We start from the raw sequence: 17,894 nt of genomic DNA on the forward strand, positions 1-17,894 counted from the left end.
AAGGGTCCTTATGAAGGGTAAATAGAAATTGGCATATCACGTTGTGGTTTTTGGCGTAGGTCAGAAACGTTCTTGCTAAGAAACCTATAGCAGCCACGTAAAAATTTGCAACAACAATTAGAGGTCGTCTAACTTGTTTTTGCAGCATATGCCGTGTGATGTGATATGGCCAAAAGGATGTGATGAATGATATATGTGTTGTATGAGACTGATCATGTTCTTGTAATAGGAATCACGACTTGCATGTCGATGAGTATGACAACCGGCAGGAGCCATAGGAGTTGTCTTAATTTATTTATGACCTGCGTGTCAACATAAACGTCATGTAATTACTTTACTTTATTGCTAAACCGTTAGCCATAGTAGTAGAAGTAATAGATGATGAGGCAACTTCATGAAGACACGATGATGGAGATCATGATGATGGAGATCATGGTGTCATGCCGGTGACGACGATGATCATGGCGCCCCGAAGATGGAGATCAAAAGGAGCAAATGATATTGGCCATATCATGTCACTATTTGATTGCATGTGATGTTTATCATGTTTTGCTTCTTATTTGCTTAGTACGACAATAGTAAATAAGATGATCCCTCATAATAATTTCAAGAAAGTGTTCCCCCTAACTATGCACCGTTGCGAAAGTTCGTTATCTCGAAGCACCACGTGATGATCGGGTGTGATAGATTCTAACGTTCACATACAACGGGTGTAAGCCAGATTTACACATGCAAAAACACTTAGGTTGACTTGACGAGCCTAGTATGTACAGACATGGCCTCGGAACACAAGAGACCGAAAGGTCGAACATGAGTCATATGGAAGATACGATCAACATGGAGATGTTCACCGATGATGACTAGTCCTTCTCACGTGATGATCGGACACGGTCTAGTTGAGTCGGATCATGTATCACTTAGATGACTAGAGGGATGTCTAATCTGAGTGGGAGTTCATTAAATAATTTGATTAGATGAACTTAATTATCATGAACTTAGTCTAAAATCTTTACAATATGTCTTGTAGATCAAATGGCCCACGCTAATGTCAACCTCAACTTCAACGCGTTCCTAGAGAAAACCAAGCTGAAAGACGATGGTAGCAACTATACGGACTGGGTCCGGAACTTGAGGATCATCCTCATAGCTGCCAAGAAACAATATGTCCTTGAAGCACCGCTAGGTTATGCACCCATCCCAGAGAACCAAGACGTTATGAACGCTTGGCAGCAGCGTGCTGATGATTACTCCCTCGTTCAGTGCAGCATGCTTTACAGCTTAGAACCGGGGCTCCAAAAGCGTTTTGAGCAACACGGAGCATATGAGATGTTCGAAGAGCTGAAAATGGTTTTCCAAGCTCATGCCTGGGTCGAGAGATATGAAGTCTCCGACAAGTTCTATAGTTGTAAGATGGAGGAGAATAGTTTCGCTAGCAAACACATAGTCAAAATGTCTGGGTTGCACAACCGCTTGACTCAGCTGGGAGTTAATCTCCTGGATGACGCGGTCGTTGACAGAATCCTTCAGTCGCTCCCACCGAGCTACAAGAGATTTGTGATGAACTTCAATATGCAGGGGATGGAAAAGACCATTCCTGAGGTATATTCAATGCTGAAATCAGCGGAGGTGGAAATCAAAAAGGCACATCAAGCGTCGCTTCAACTCCATTCGTGAAAATGTTCAAGATGGAGATATAGATATTTGTAAAGTGCACACAGATCTGAATGTCGCAGATCCGTTGACTAAACCTCTTCCGCGAGTAAAACATGATCAACACCCGAACTCTATGGGTGTTCGATTCATCACAATGTAACTAGATTATTGACTCTAGTGCAAGTGGGAGACTGTTGGAAATATGCCCTAGAGGCAATAACAAAATGGTTATTATTATATTTCCTTGTTCATGATAATTGTCTATTGTTCATGCTATAATTGTGTTATCTAGAAATCGTAATACATGTGTGAATACATAGACCACAACATGTCCCTAGTGAGCCTCTAGTTGACTAGCTCGTTGTTCAACAGATAGTCATGGTTTCCTAACTATGGACATTAGATGTCATTGATAACAGGATCACATCATTAGGAGAATGATGTGATGGACAAGACCCAATCCTAAGCTTAGCACAAGATCGTGTAGTTCGTCTGCTAGAGCTTTTCCGATGTCAAGTATCATTTCCTTATACCATGAGATTGTGCAACTCCCGGATACCATAGGAGTGCTTTGGGTGTACCAAATGTCACAACGTAACTGGGTGGCTATAAAGGTGCACTACGGGTATCTCCGAAAGCGTCTGTTGGGTTGGCACGAATCGAGACTGGGATTTGTCACTCCCTATGACGGAGAGGTATCTCTGGGCCCACTCGGTAATGCATCATCATAATGACCTCAATGTGACCAAGTGGTTGATCACGGGATCATGCATTACGTTACGAGTAAAGTGACTTTCCAGTAACGATATTGAACGAGGTATCATGATACCGACGATCGAATCTCGGGAAAGTAACGTACCGATTGACAAAGGGAATTGTATACGGGATTACTTGAATCCTCGACATCGTGGTTCATCCGATGAGATCATCGAGGAGCATGTGGGAGCCAACATGGGTATCCAGATCCCGCTGTTGGTTATTGACGGGAGAGTCATCTCGGTCATGTCTGCGTGTCTCCCGAACCCGTAGGGTCCACACACTTAAGGTTCGATGACGCTAGGGTTGTAGAGATATTAGTATGCGGTAACCCGAAAGCTGTTCGGAGTCCCGGATGAGATCCAGGACGTCACCAGGAGTTTCGGAATGGTCCGGAGGTAAAGATATATAGGAAATCCAGTTTCGGCCATCGGGAAAGTTTCGGGGGTAGTCGGTATTGTACCGGGACCACCGGAAGGGTCCCGGGGGTCCACCATGTGGGGCCACCTATCCCAGAGGGCCCCATGGGCTAAAGTGGGAGGGGAACCAGCCCCTGGTGGGCTGGTGCGCCCCCTTGGGCCTCCGCCTGCGCCTAGGGTTGGAAACCCTAGGGGTGAGGGGCGCCCCACTTGGCTTGGGGGGCCGGCCACTGTTGGGGAACGTTGCAGAAAATAAAATTTTCTACGCTTCCCCAAGATCAATCTATGGAGTCATCTATCAACGAGAGAGAGGAGTGCATCTACATACCCTTGTAGATCGTGAGCGGAAGCGTTCAAGAGAACGGGGTTGAGGGAGTCGTACTCGTCGTAACCCAAATCACCGAAGATCCTAGTGCCGAACGGACAGCACCTCCGCGTTCAACACACGTAGGGTTGGGAAGACGTCTCCTCCTTCTTGATCCAGCAAGGGGGAAGGAGAGGTTGATGGAGATCCAGCAGCATGACGGTGTAGTGGTGGAAGCAGCGGTGATCTCGGCAGGGCTTCGCCAAGCTCAGCGAGTGGGAGAGGTGTCACGGGAGGGAGAGGGAGGCGCCAGGGGCTAGGGTGCGCAGCCCTCCCTCCCCCCACTTTATATAGGGTTCCAGGGGGGGCGCCGGCCCCCTATAGATCCATCTCAAGGGGGTGGGGGCGGCGGCCAAGGGGGGTGGCTTCCCCCCAAGTGCCCACCCCTAGGGTTTCCAACCCTAGGCGTAGGGGGAGGCGCAAGGGGGCGCAACAGCCCACCAGGGGCTGGTTCCCCTCCCACTTTAGCCCATGGGGCCCTCCAGGATAGGTGGCCCCACCCGGTGGACCCCCGGGACCCTTCCGATGGTCCCGGTACAATATGGATTACTCCCAAAACTTTCCCGATGGCCGAAACTGGACTTCCTATATATAAATCTTTACCTCTGGACCATTTCGGAACTCCTTGTGACGTCCGGGATCTCATCCGGGACTCTGAACAACTTTCAGGTTACCGCATACTAATATCTCTACAACCCTAGCGTCACCGAACCTTAAGTGTTTAGACCCTACGGGTTCGGGAGACACGCAGACATGATCGAGACGACTCTCCGGTCAATAACAAACAGCGGGATTTGGATACCCATGTTGGCTCCCACATGCTCCTCGATGATCTCATCGGATGAGCCACGATGTCGAGGATTCAAGTAATCCCGTATATAATTCCCTTTGTCAATCGGTATGTTACTTGCCCGAGATTCGATCGTTGGTATCCCAATACCTCCTTCTATCTCGTTACCGGCATGTCACTTTACACGTACTGTAACGCATGATCCCGTGATCAACCACTTGGTCACATTGAGCTCATTATGATGATGCATTACCGAGTGGTCCTAGAGATACCTCTCCGTCATACGAAGTGACAAATCCCAGTCTCGATTCGTGCCAACCCAATAGACACTTTCAGAGATACCCGTAGTGCACCTTTATAGCCACCCAGTTACGTTGTGACGTTTGGTGCACCCAAAGCACTCCTACGGTATCTGGGAGTTGCACAATCTCATGGTCTAAGTAAATGATACTTGACATTGGAAAAGCTCTAGCAAATGAACTACACGATCTTGTGCTATGCTTAGGATTGGGTCTTGTCCATCACATCATTCTCCTAATGATGTGATCCCGTTATCAATGACATCTAATGTCCATAGTCAGGAAACCATGACTATCTATTGATCAACGAGCTAGTCAACTAGAGGCTCACTAGGGACATGTTGTGGTCTATGTATTCACACATGTATACGATTTCTGGATAACACAATTATAGCATGAATAATAGACAATTATCATGAACAAGGAAATATAATAATAACCATTTTATTATTGCCTCTAGGGCATATTTCCAACAGTCTCCCACTTGCACTAGAGTCAATAATCTAGTTACATTGTGATGAATCGAACACCCATAGAGTTCTAGTGTTGATCATGTTTTGCTCGCGGAAGAGGTTTAGTCAATGGATCTGCGACATTCAGATCCGTATGTACTTTACAAATATCTATGTCTCCATCTTGAACATTTTCACGAATGGAGTTGAAGCGACACTTGATGTGCCTGGTCTTCTTGTGAAACCTGGGCTCCTTGGCAAGGGCAATGGCTCCAGTGTTGTCATAGAAGAGAGTCCTCGGCCCCGACGCATTGGGTATGACTCCTTGGTCGGTGATGAACTCCTTCATCCAGATTGCTTCATGTGCTGCCTCCGAGGCTGCCATGTACTCCGCTTCACATGTAGACACCGCCACGACGCTTTGCTTGCAACTGCGCCAGCTTACTGCCCCACCATTCAAAATAAACACGTATCCGGTTTGTGACTTGGAGTCATCCAGATCTGTGTCGTAGCTAGCATCGATGTAACCCTTTACGACGAGCTCTTCATCACCTCCATATACGAGAAACATGTCCTTAGTCCTTTTCAGGTACTTCAGGATATTCTTGACCGATGTCCAGTGTACTGTGCCGGGATTACTTTGGTACCTTCCTAGCAAACTTACGGCAAGGTTTACATCAGGTCTGGTACACATCATGGCATACATGATAGACCCTATGGCTGAGGCATAGGGGATGACGCTCATCTTTCCTCTATCTTCTACCGTGGTCGGACATTGAGCTGAGCTCAATTTCACACCTTGCAACACAGGCAAGAACCCCTTCTTGGAATGATCCATATTGAACTTCTTCAATATCTTATCAAGGTATGTGCTTTGTGAAAGACCTATGAGGCGTCTCGATCTATCTCTACACATCTTGATGCCTAATATCTAAGCAGCTTCTCCAAGGTCCTTCATTGAAAAACACTTATTCAAATAGGCCCTAATACTGTCCAAAAGTTCTATATCATTTCCCATCAAAAGTATGTCATCCACATATAATATGAGAAATGCTACAGAGCTCCCACTCACTTTCTTGTCAATGCAAGCTTCTCCATAAGTCTGGATAAACCCAAACGCTTTGATCATTTCATTAAAGCGAATGTTCCAACTCCGAGATGCTTGCACCAGCCCATAGATGGAGCGCTGGAGCTTGCATACCTTGTTAGCATTCTTAGGATCGACAAAACCTTTCGGCTGCATCATATACAATTCTTCCTTAAGAAAGCCGTTAAGGAATGCCGTTTTGACGTCCATTTGCCATATCTCATAATCATAGTATGCGGCAATTGCTAACATAATTCGGACGGACTTCAACTTCGCTACGGGTGAGAAGGTCTCATCGTAGTCAACCCCTTGAACTTGTCAATAACCCTTAGCAACAAGTCGACCCTTATAGATGGTAACATTACCATCCGCGTCCGTCTTCTTCTTAAAGATCCATTTATTCTCTATTGCTCGCCGATTATCGGGCAAGTCTGTCAAAGTCCATACTTTGTTTTCATACATGGATCCTAACTCGGATTGCATGGCTTCAAGCCATTTGTTGGAATCTGGGCCCGCCATCGCTTCTTCATAGTTCGAAGGTTCACCGTTGTCTAACAACATGATTTCTAGGACAGGGTTGCCGTACCACTCTGGTGCGGAATGTGTCCTTGTGGACCTACGAAGTTCAGTAGGAGCTTGATCCGAAGTACCTTGATCATCATCATTAACTTCCTCTCTAGTCGGTGCAGGCACCACAGGAACATCTTCCTGAGCTGCGCTACTTTCCGTTTCAAGAGGCAGTACTTCATCAAGCTCTACTTTCCTCCCACTTACTTCTTTCGAGAGAAACTCTTTCTCCAGAAAGGATCCGCTCTTGGCAACAAAGATCTTGCCTTCGGATCTGAGGTAGAAGGTATACCCAATAGTTTCCTTAGGGTATCCTATGAAGACGCATTTTTTTGACTTGGTTTCGAGCTTTTCAGGTTGAAGTTTCTTGACATAAGCATCGCATCCCCAAACTTTTAGAAACGACAGCTTAGGTTTCGTACCAAACCATAATTCATACGGTGTCATCTCAACGGATTTAGACGGTGCCCTATTTAAAGTGAATGTAGCTGTCTCTAGAGCGTATCCCCAAAATGATAGCGGTAAATCAGTGAGTGACATCATAGATTGCACCATATCCAATAGAGTGCCATTACGATGTTCGGACACACTGTTACACTGAGGTGTTCCAGGCGGCGTGAGTTGTGAAACGATTCCACATTTCCTTAAGTGCGTACCAAATTCGTGACTTAAATATTCTCCCCCACGATCTGATCGTAAGAATTTTATCTTTCGGTCACGTTGATTCTCTACCTCATTCTGAAATTCCTTGAACTTTTCGAAGGTCTCAGACTTGTGTTTCATCAAATAGACATACCCATATCTACTTAAGTCATTAGTGAGAGTGAGAATATAACGATAGCCACCGCGAGCCTCAACGCTCATTGGACCGCACACATCAGTATGTATAATTTCCAATAAGTTGGTTGCTCGCTCCATTGTTTCGGAGAACGGAGTCTTGGTCATTTTTTCAATGAGGCATGGTTCACACGTGTCAAATGATTCGTAATCAAGAGACTCTAAAAGTCCATCTGCATGGAGCTTCTTCATGCGTTTGACACCTATGTGACCAAGGCGGCAGTGCCACAAGTATGTGGGACTATCATTATCAATCTTACATCTTTTGGTATTCACACTATGAATATGTGTAACATCACATTCGAGATTCATTAAGAATAAACCATTCACCAGCGGGGCATGACCATAAAACATATCTCTCATATAAATAGAACAACCATTATTCTCGGATTTAAATGAGTAGCCATCTCGCATTAAACGGGATCCTGATACAATGTTCATGCTCAAAGCTGGCACTAAATAACAATTATTGAGGTTCTATACCTATACTAATTTGTGACTCCCTAGAAATTACTGCGTTAATCAGTAATTATGAGCCGTTAATCTAACGGGATCGAGTTATTACGGTGTAGATTAATCGAATTTAACAGAAATTACCCACTATGCCACGGGCAAATGAAAAAAGCGGTTCATTTTATTTTCCACCTGTCCTACCTTTTTCTCTCTCAGGCCTATTCTCTCTCCCATCTCCTTGCAGCGACTCAAAAAAATCCCCTTGCAGCCGCCACCGTAAGCCCCCACCGCCAGCCCACAACGGAGTCCCGGCCGCCGGCTCGCCGGTGCTCTCTGCCTCCCTGGAAGGCCAGATCTTGCCGCCGTCCCGAACTCGCCGCCTCTCTCCACCCCTGAGGTCTCATATCTCCCAAAGATCCTCTCCAACCCGGAATTCCTCGCGGAGGGCACCGACTGACACCGGCCTACGGAGGCGAGGCAGGCCGCCCCTCCTCTGACCATCCAACCATAGCAACGTGGCTGCTCCGACGAGCGGAGGGGCTCTCCTCTCCCATCGGCCAGTGCCTCGACTCTGACTCCTACAGCTCGCGCCGGCCAACATCCTCTGTCACCAAATCTTAACCACACCGTGTTCCTCCGCACATCGTCGTGAACCTCCAAGTAGATAAGCCAACCTTCATGTGTATCTGCCGTTATATCTCTACTCTATTCTTCTTTGCTCTGTTTTTCAGGAAGAAGCCGGATTGGTGGTCGTTTCCGGTTTGCAGCATGCAGATGGGTATGCCAACGGCTGTTCCTTGGTTGAACTATGCAATGCATCTTGCTGAATTCCAAGCTGTACTATTCTGGGTCTGCATACATACCCAAGCAGGGGAGATAAAAGCTGCAAGTTGGGTAGAAATCTTGGCATGATTCTTGGTAATACTCTTTACTTGGTGCTTGATATTTTTTTGATGATTACTCTTTACTTGGTACAAGGTACTTGATGATTTTAATATAGTATGGCCCTGCTGTAGATAGCAGTTTACATACATGCCTGAATATGTTCAAGATGCATTGCATTGCGGCACCATCAATGGTTCAGCCGACTGTCAAACACACAGTCGCGTCAGACATCGAAGGCGAAGGGCACCCAACTCTCAAGTCTGCAAGCAGAAAAAGAAGAAGCCATTGGAATAATCAGATCCTTTTCAGGGGCTAATTGAGACCAGAAGAGGAAACATCCATTTCTGTACATCAAGAAGCATAGCAGAAAAAATCAATGTGTGCCCATTGTTGCCTCTGATCTCTCTATGTTCTTCACCACCCCAATGCCCAGCCACATTCATAGTGAAAAGAACCATGTATCTACAAAACAAACATACAAGGTGGACCTACTTTACTACCTGGTACCTGCACATAGGGTCGTCAACGCCGTCATCCTGCCTGTTATGCTGCCGGATAGAGTTTGAGTTCAAAGGAGTCAAGTCAAAAAGGCCAAGAGCGCTATACATGTGATTCTCCACTAATCTCTCCTCTTTACCAATTGTGTACGTTCATCAATTCATGTTTTTAACAAAAATACGGAAGATGTATTCAACTTTGCTTCATCGTTTCTTATTAGTTGTAGGTAATTTATATTGAGCTGAATTAGCATCGTTTCTTGAACAAACAATTCTTGCTGTACGGTTTGAGAGATGGGACAAACATAGGAGAAATAAGATACACAATCACCAATTCATATAGGAATGTAGACTGTACCAATCATGTCTATTACTTAGATTTATACATCAGCGTAATAGTGTTTCTAACAGTTTACATACTGCACATAGTGTTCTCTGAAAACTTTAAGCAAATTACTTTGACCCTCCATGTTGATTCTACAGTTTTATGATGATTATTTCATCTGATCAACCCAGGATCTACGTCTCTGTTTCTGTTTATGGTGGGCAAGGAGGAGAAGCGATCTCTCTACCATGGGCACCCACTGCAGCTACTGCTGAAGTATGAGCAATCCCCGATGCCAAGGTCATAGAGCAATCTCTTGCAATTTTCGGCTTTTGGCCGTGCGTCCTCTCTTCGGCTATGAGGCCGATTTCGCTACTCTCCCGCTGAGGTCTAAACTCCTATTTTGTTTTCTATGTCGTAAATAAAATCGTAGAGGATATTCACCAGGATTGGGGTTGCAAGTTCTCAGTTCATGGAATCATTGTTTGAATCTTCTTCTCGGTGCCAAAATATGTTGATATGCACTCTGTACAAGAATCTGCGAGGTGTTTTCCTGTAGTCTGACCATTTTGCCCAGTGCAAGTTCTGTTTGAAATTTCTTATCTGTGCTTAACCAATATATGTAGCCTGATAGTTTATTGAACATTTATTCCAGCTTATTCTGTCCCTAAAACAGTTTTTTGTGAAAAATGTTTTTTACAGGACTGATAGATAAATTGGTGTTCTAGCCTAGAAGCAGAAACATATCCCATATCAAACATTTAATTTTTTTCTTAAGAACATTGCAACTATCATCTGGGTTGGGACAAATTTACCTGAGTTGATCTTCTCAAACTTGATTGCCTTTTTCGAGACAATAAAGGGGCACTCTTTATGCCATCCTTGATTTCATCATATATGTCTAGGTGTCGTCCTTCTACTACTCTACAACCACCAGCACTCAAATTTCCCATCTATAGATGTGTGTACTCCATGTGTTTGATGGGATGTACAAGAGAAAAATCATAGACTCACTAGCAGGGGCCTTATCTTTCATTTTGTTGAGTAGGGGTGCATGCTTCAGACTAAAACTTGGTGGGTTTCATTGATAATGACATATAGTATCACGATCACAATTCTTCTAATGTAATTCAGGTATATATCTTGACCGAGTTACCTTTCTTAGATTACGACATCTTGCACTCCTATTCTTTAAAGGATTTGGTCTTCCGAACATTACACGGAGTACATGCATGTTCCTCATGCAAATTATGAGCTCATACCAGTAAAATTAACATATTGTACGCTTCCAACTAAGTACTGACTACCCCTTTTTTTATTCTCCATATCATATACGAGTGGAGGAATTACGTTGGAGTGGTGGTGGCGTTCTAATGGATGTTTCCTCACCTGAAATAATATGAAATAAATCACATTTGTGCTTTGTTTGATGTTTTCCTGGTCTGCTCACATGCTTATTTAATAGTTCCCTCAGATTGTAGGAACGAGCTTCATATAGATAGGCAGAAATATGTTTATGATCAATCAAAGACAATAGGAACATCTACTAAAATCTTTATGAGTGTGTATCATATGAATTACTTTGATGGCAAGTCCAACGATTTTATTAGTAACTAAGTTTGGAGACATATGCGCCGTTAGTTTTTATCTCTAGCTCTTGCCTTCTGTACGTACTAAACTGAAATTGCAATCTTCAGGAGATGATGCAGTGCTTCAAACAACTCATCATAGTAGTTTGCAAATCATTGTATATTGTGAGTTTTACTGCTTGCTCCGATCCAAAATAAGTGTCGCGGCACTTATTACACTTATTTTGGATTGAAGGGGGTACTATTTTTGGGAAAAAACATCACGTTGCTCTCTTTCTGTTAACATCTATGTCTGAGATTTAATAGAAGTCCTTAGAACTACATGGTGAGATTATCTTCAGCAAAAGAGATTTCTATCGGTGGTAGATCAACAAACATAAGTGGGTTGCCGGCCTTGACGAGAGCTACTCATGTGCATGTGTTCCATTTTGCAGCCAGATCCATTGTATCATGAGTGTACACGACTACTGCAGTAGTGCGAAGGCGTAGTTATATTTGATTATTAATTTCTGCAGACAACCAACATAACGACAATGTACTGTAGTCATCACGGCTAATGCTTCTATTTAATTAGCTTCCTTGCAAAATGATTCATACATATATGTACGTGGGTGAAACAACTGATTGGTCTGAAGTGAGAACATCTCTATCCAGAAATCGGTATATACAAATAAAGAAGGAAAAACATCAAGCAAAGCACAAACGCGACTATTTCATACTTACAAAAGTCCTCATATTTACATGATATAAAAGCTATCCTTATGGAGGATGCATGACAAAGTTCTTATATTTACATGCCTGAGTATAGACGTATGTTATATATCACTATTTGTATAGCTCACTGTTAACTGATTAAATATACATCTTACACCAAAATATCTAGAAATTGCCAATTCAATATCTTATTTATATAAATAAATTGATCAATAACTGAAGGCATCTATCCAACATTTATGTAAATAAGAAGGCAATATAACGAAGAATAAAATCATACATTTAGTTTCATGTCATTCGTCTACGGTATTCAGAAAAAGTTAGGGTAAATATTTATTCTTAATGGAGTAAATCGATCATGTAAGATAATGTAACCAAATGTGTTTCCTATTATTAGAGAATTGCATGTATAACCCATAGGACAGTGTGCATGCATTCATTCTCTGCGACCAAAACATGAAAACAAATTATTGACCTCTCATCTTGGTATGACAATACGCTTTTTGCATGGAATCAAGTGAAAACATATGAAATAAAGTTGTGGCAGATAAAATATTATCTCATGAATAAGTATACAATAATTTAAGATGCTAGGAGGATTGCTGATTGTTTTTGTGAACTACTAGAACCAGAGAAAGTGTTTACTTTCATCGCACCTCTTGATCTTTTAAAATTAAACATATATCCTTATATATTTTGTATTGGAAAATTTCGAAGGAGATAGCACATAAAACGAACTTCACATTTGCAACGATGTTACCCACCAATACCGCCTTCATATTTATGTCAACTGTATATCATAGTATTTGAGAATAATGAGAGATGGGACGACCAAAAAAGGAAACATCATACAAACCATCTAATCACAACTTGACCAAACAATAGAAATCCCTTTCCCCTAGATCACTTAAAATATATTACATTAAAAATATTATTATAAATTATATACCATTAGAGAGTTAGCATTATAAAATAGAATTTAATTGCCAAATTATTTAATCGTACTAGATATGCATGTGCTACATACCTACTGTCCATTTTTTAAACCAAAAACATTTTTTGGAAGTGGTAAATGAAGCAAATAATGTAACACCAAACAAAAATAATTATCAAAGTGTATTGCTTTACATGCTAGCCCGTGCGAATGCACGGGTTGACAACTAGTTAAAACTAATCCTGTAGGTAAATGTAGAGGTAGCGTGCCGACGGCGATCACATCGACCTTGGAACCATTCCCGACGCGCATCGTCACCTCGTCCTTCGCCAGTCTCCACTTATTCCGCAGCTCCTGTTTTGAGTTACAAATATGAGCAACCGCACCGGTATCAAATACCCAGGAGCTACTACAAGTGCTAGTAAGGTACACATCAATAACATGTATATCACATATACCTTTGGTGTTGCCGGCCTTCTTGTCTGCTAAGTATTTGGGGCAGTTTCGCTTCCAGTGTCCCTTTCCCTTGCAATAAAAGCACTTAGTCTCAGGTTTGGGTCCATTCTTTGGCTTCTTCCCGGCAACTGGTTTACCGGGCGCGGCAACTCCCTTGCCGTCCTTCTTGAAGTTCTTCTTACCCTTGCCTTTCTTGAAACTAGTGGTTTTATTGACCATCAACACTTGATGTTCCTTTTTGATTTCCACCTCCGCTGATTTCAGCATCGAATATACCTCAGGAATGGTCTTTTCCATCCCCTGAATATTGAAGTTCATCACCAAGCTCTTGTAGCTCGGTGGGAGCGACTGAAGGATTCTGTCAACGACCGAGTCATCCGGGAGATTAACTCCCAGCTGAGTCAAGCGGTTGTGCAACCCAGACATTTTGAGTATGTGCTCACTGACGGAACTATTCTCCTCCATCTTACAACTATAGAGCTTGTCGGAGACTTCATATCTCTCGACCCGGGCATGAGCTTGGAAAACCATTTTCAGCTCTTCGAACATCTCATATGCTCCGTGTTCCTCGAAACGCTTTTGGAGCCCCGGTTCTAAGCTGTAAAGCATGCCGCACTGAACGAGGGAGTAATCATCAGCATGCTGCTGCCAAGCTTTCATAACGTCTTGGTTCTCTGGGATGGGTGCATCACCTAGCGGTGCTTATAGGACATATGCTTTCTTGGCAGCTATGAGGATGATCCTCAGGTTCTGGACCCAGTCCGTATAGTTGCTGCCATCATCTTTCAGCTTGGTTTTCTCTAGCAACACGTTGAAGTTGAGGTTGACATTAGCATGGGCCATTTGATCTACAAGACATATTGTAAAGATTTTAGACTAAGTTCATGATAATTAAGTTCATCTAATCAAATTATTTAATGAACTCCCACTCGGATTAGACATACCTCTAGTCATCTAAGTGATACATGATCCGACTCAACTAGACCGTGTTCGATCATCACGTGAGACGGACTAGTCATCATCGGTGAACATCTCCATGTTGATCGTATCTTCCATACGACTCATGTTCGACCTTTCGGTCTCTTGTGTTTCGAGGCCATGTCTGTACATGCTAGGCTCGTCAAGTCAACCTAAGTGTTTTGCATGTGTAAATCTGGCTTACACCCATTGTATGTGAACGTTAGAATCTGTCACACCCGTTCATCATGTGGTGCTTCGAGACAACGAACTTTCGCAACGGCGCACAGTTAGGGGGAACACTTTCTTGAAATTATTGTGAGGGATCATCTTATTTACTGCCGTCGTTCTAAGAAAATAAGAAGCAAAAACATGATAAACATCACATGCAATCAAATAGTGACATGATATGGCCAATATCATTTGCTCCTATTGATCTCCATCTTCGGGGCGCCATGATCATCATCATCACCGGCATGACACCATGATCTCCATCATCGTGTCTTCATGAAGTTGTCTCGTCATCTATTACTTCTACTACTATGGCTAACGGTTTAGCAATAAAGTAAAGTAATTACATGACGTTTATGTTGACACGCAGGTCATAAATAAATTAAGACAACTCCTATGGCTCCTACCGGTTGTCATACTCATCGACATTCAAGTCGTGATTCCTATTACAAGAACATGATCAATCTCATACATCACATATATCATTCATCACATCCTTTTGGCCATATCACATCACACGGCATATGCTGCAAAAACAAGTTAGACGTCCTTTAATTGTTGTTGCAAATTTTTACGTGGCTGCTATAGGTTTCTTAGCAAGAACGTTTCTTACCTACGCCAAAACCACAACGTGATATGCCAATTTCTATTTACCCTTCATAAGGACCCTTTTCATCGAATCCGATCCGACTAAAGTGGGAGAGACAGACACCCGCTAGCCACCTTATGCAACTAGTGCATGTCAGTCGGTGGAACCTGTCTCACGTAAGAGTACGTGTAAGGTCGGTCCGGGCCGCTTCATCCCACGATGCCGCCGAATCAAGATAAGACTAGTAACGGCAAGTAAATTGACAAAATCGACACCCCCAACAACTTGTGTTCTACTCGTGCATAGAAACTACGCATAGACCTAGCTCATGATGCCACTGTTGGGGAATGTAGCAGAATTTTAAAATTTTCTACGCATCACCAAGATCAATCTATGGAGTTATCTAGCAACGAGGGATAGGGGAGTGCATCTACATACCCTTGTAGATCGCGATGTGGAAGCGTTACAAGAACGCGGATGAAGGAGTCGTACTCGTAGCGATTCAGATCGCGGTTGATTCCGATCTAAGCACCGAACAACGGTGCCTCTGCGTTCAACACACGTGCAGCCCGGTGACGTCTCCCACGCCTTGATCCAGCAAGGGGAGAAGGAGAGGTTGGGGAAGACTCCGTCCAGCAGCAGCATGACAGCGTGGTGGTGGTGCAGGAGCGCGGGACTCAAGCAGGGCTTCGCCAAGCGCTACGAGAGACGAGGAGGGAGAGAGGTATGGCTGCGCCTAGGAGAGAATAACTCATCTGTTGGGCAGCCCCTAGACCTCAACTATATATAGGGAGGGAGGAGGCTGCGCACCCTCTAGGGTTCCCACCCCAAGGGGTGCGGCAGCCCCAGATCCCATCTAGGGTGGCGGCCAAAGGGGGAGAGGGGGAGGCGCACCTGGGGTGGGCCTTAGGGCCCATCTGCCCTAGGGTTTGCCCCCCTCTTCTCTTGAGGCGCCTTGGGCCTTGGTGGGGGGCGCCCCAGCCCACCTAGGGGCTGGTCCCTTCCCACTATTGGCCCACGCAAGCCTCTGGGACTGGTGGCCCCTCCCGGTGGACCCCCGGACCCTTCCGGTGGTCCCGGTACACTACCGGTGATGCCCGGAACACTTCTGGTGGCCAAATCCTCACTTCTTATATATCAATCTTTACCTCTGGACCATTCCGGAACTCCTCGTGACATCCGGGATCTCATCCGGGACTCCGAACAACATTCGGTAACCGCGTACATACTTTCCCTATAACCCTAGCATCATCGAACCTTAAGTGTGTAGACCCTACGGGCTCGGGAGTCATGCAGACATGGCCGAGACAACTCTCCGGTCAATAACCAACAGCGGGATCTGGATACCCATGTTGGCTCCCACATGCTCCACGATGATCTCATCGGATGAACCACGATGTCAAGGATTCAATCAATCCCGTATACAATTCCCTTTGTCTACCGGTATATTACTTGCCCGAGATTCGATCGTCGGTATCCCGATACCTTGTTCAATCTTGTTACTAGCAAGTCTCTTTACTCGTTCCGTAACACATCATCCCGTGATCAACAACTTGATCACATTGTGCACATTATGATGATGTCCTACCGAGTGGGCCCAGAGATACCTCTCCGTCACACGGAGTGACAAATCCCAGTCTTGATTCATGCCAACTCAACAGACACTTTCGGAGATACCTGTAGTGCACCTTTATAGCCACCCAGTTACGTTGTGACGTTTGGTACACCCAAAGCATTCCTACGGTATCTGGGAGTTGCACAATCTCATGGTCTAAGGAAATGATACTTGACATTAGAAAAGCTTTAGTGTACGAACTACACGATCTTGTGCTAGGCTTAGAATTGGGTCTTGTCCATCACATCATTCTCCTAATGATGTGATCCCGTTATCAATGACATCCAATGTCCATGGTCAGGAAACTGTAACCATCTATTGATCAACGAGCTAGTCAACTAGAGGCTTACTAGGGACATGGTGTTGTCTATGTATCCACACATGTATCTGAGTTTCCTATCAATACAATTCTAGCATGGATAATAAACGATTATCATGAACAAGGAAATATAATAATAATAACTAATTTATTATTGCCTCTAGGGCATATTTCCAACAGTCTCCCACTTGCACTAGAGTCAATAATCCAGTTCACATCGCTATGTGATTAACACTCAAGGTCACATCGCCATGTGACTAACACCCAAAGAGTTTACTAGAGTCAATAATCTAGTTCACATTACCATGTGATTAACACTCAATGAGTTCTGGGTTTGATCATGTTATGCTTGTGAGAGATGTTATAGTCAACGGGTCTGCAACAATCAGATCCGCATGTACTTCGCAAAACTTTATGTCATATCGTAGATGCTGCTACCACGTTCCACTTGGAGCTATTCCAAATGGTTGCTCCATTATACATATCCGGTTTTTCTACTCATAGTCATCCGGATAGGTGTTAAAGCTTGCATCGACGTAACTCTTAACGTCGAACTCTTTATCACCTCCATAACCAAGAAATATTTCCTTATTCCTCTAAGGATAAGTTTGACCACTGTCCAGTTATCCACTCCTGGATCACCTTTGTACCCTCTTGCCAAACATGTGGCAAGGCACAAATCAGGTGCGGTACTCAGCATGGCATACCGTATAGAGCCTATGACAAAAGCATAGGGGACGACCTTCGTCCTTCCTCTTTCTTCTGCCGTGATCAAGCTTTGAGTCTTACTCAACTTCACACCTTACAACTCAGGTAAGAATCCCTTCTTTGACTGATCTATTTTGAACTCCTTCAAAATCATGTCAAGCTGTGCGTTCTTTGAAAGTATCATCAGGCGCCTTGATCTATCTCTATAGATCTTGATGCCCAATATGCAAGCAGCTTTATCTAGGTCTTCCTTTGAAAATCACTCTTCAAACAACCGTTTATGCTTTCCAGAAATTCTGCATCATTTCGGATCAACAATATGTCATCCACATATACTTATCAGAAATGTTGTAGTGCTCCCACTCACTTTCTTGTAAATACAAGTTTCTAGCAAACAT

This window comes from Triticum urartu, chromosome 7A, assembly GCF_056163025.1.
Source record: "Triticum urartu cultivar PI428250 chromosome 7A, HENAU_Tu73, whole genome shotgun sequence".
In the NCBI taxonomy this organism is placed as follows: domain Eukaryota; kingdom Viridiplantae; phylum Streptophyta; class Magnoliopsida; order Poales; family Poaceae; genus Triticum; species Triticum urartu.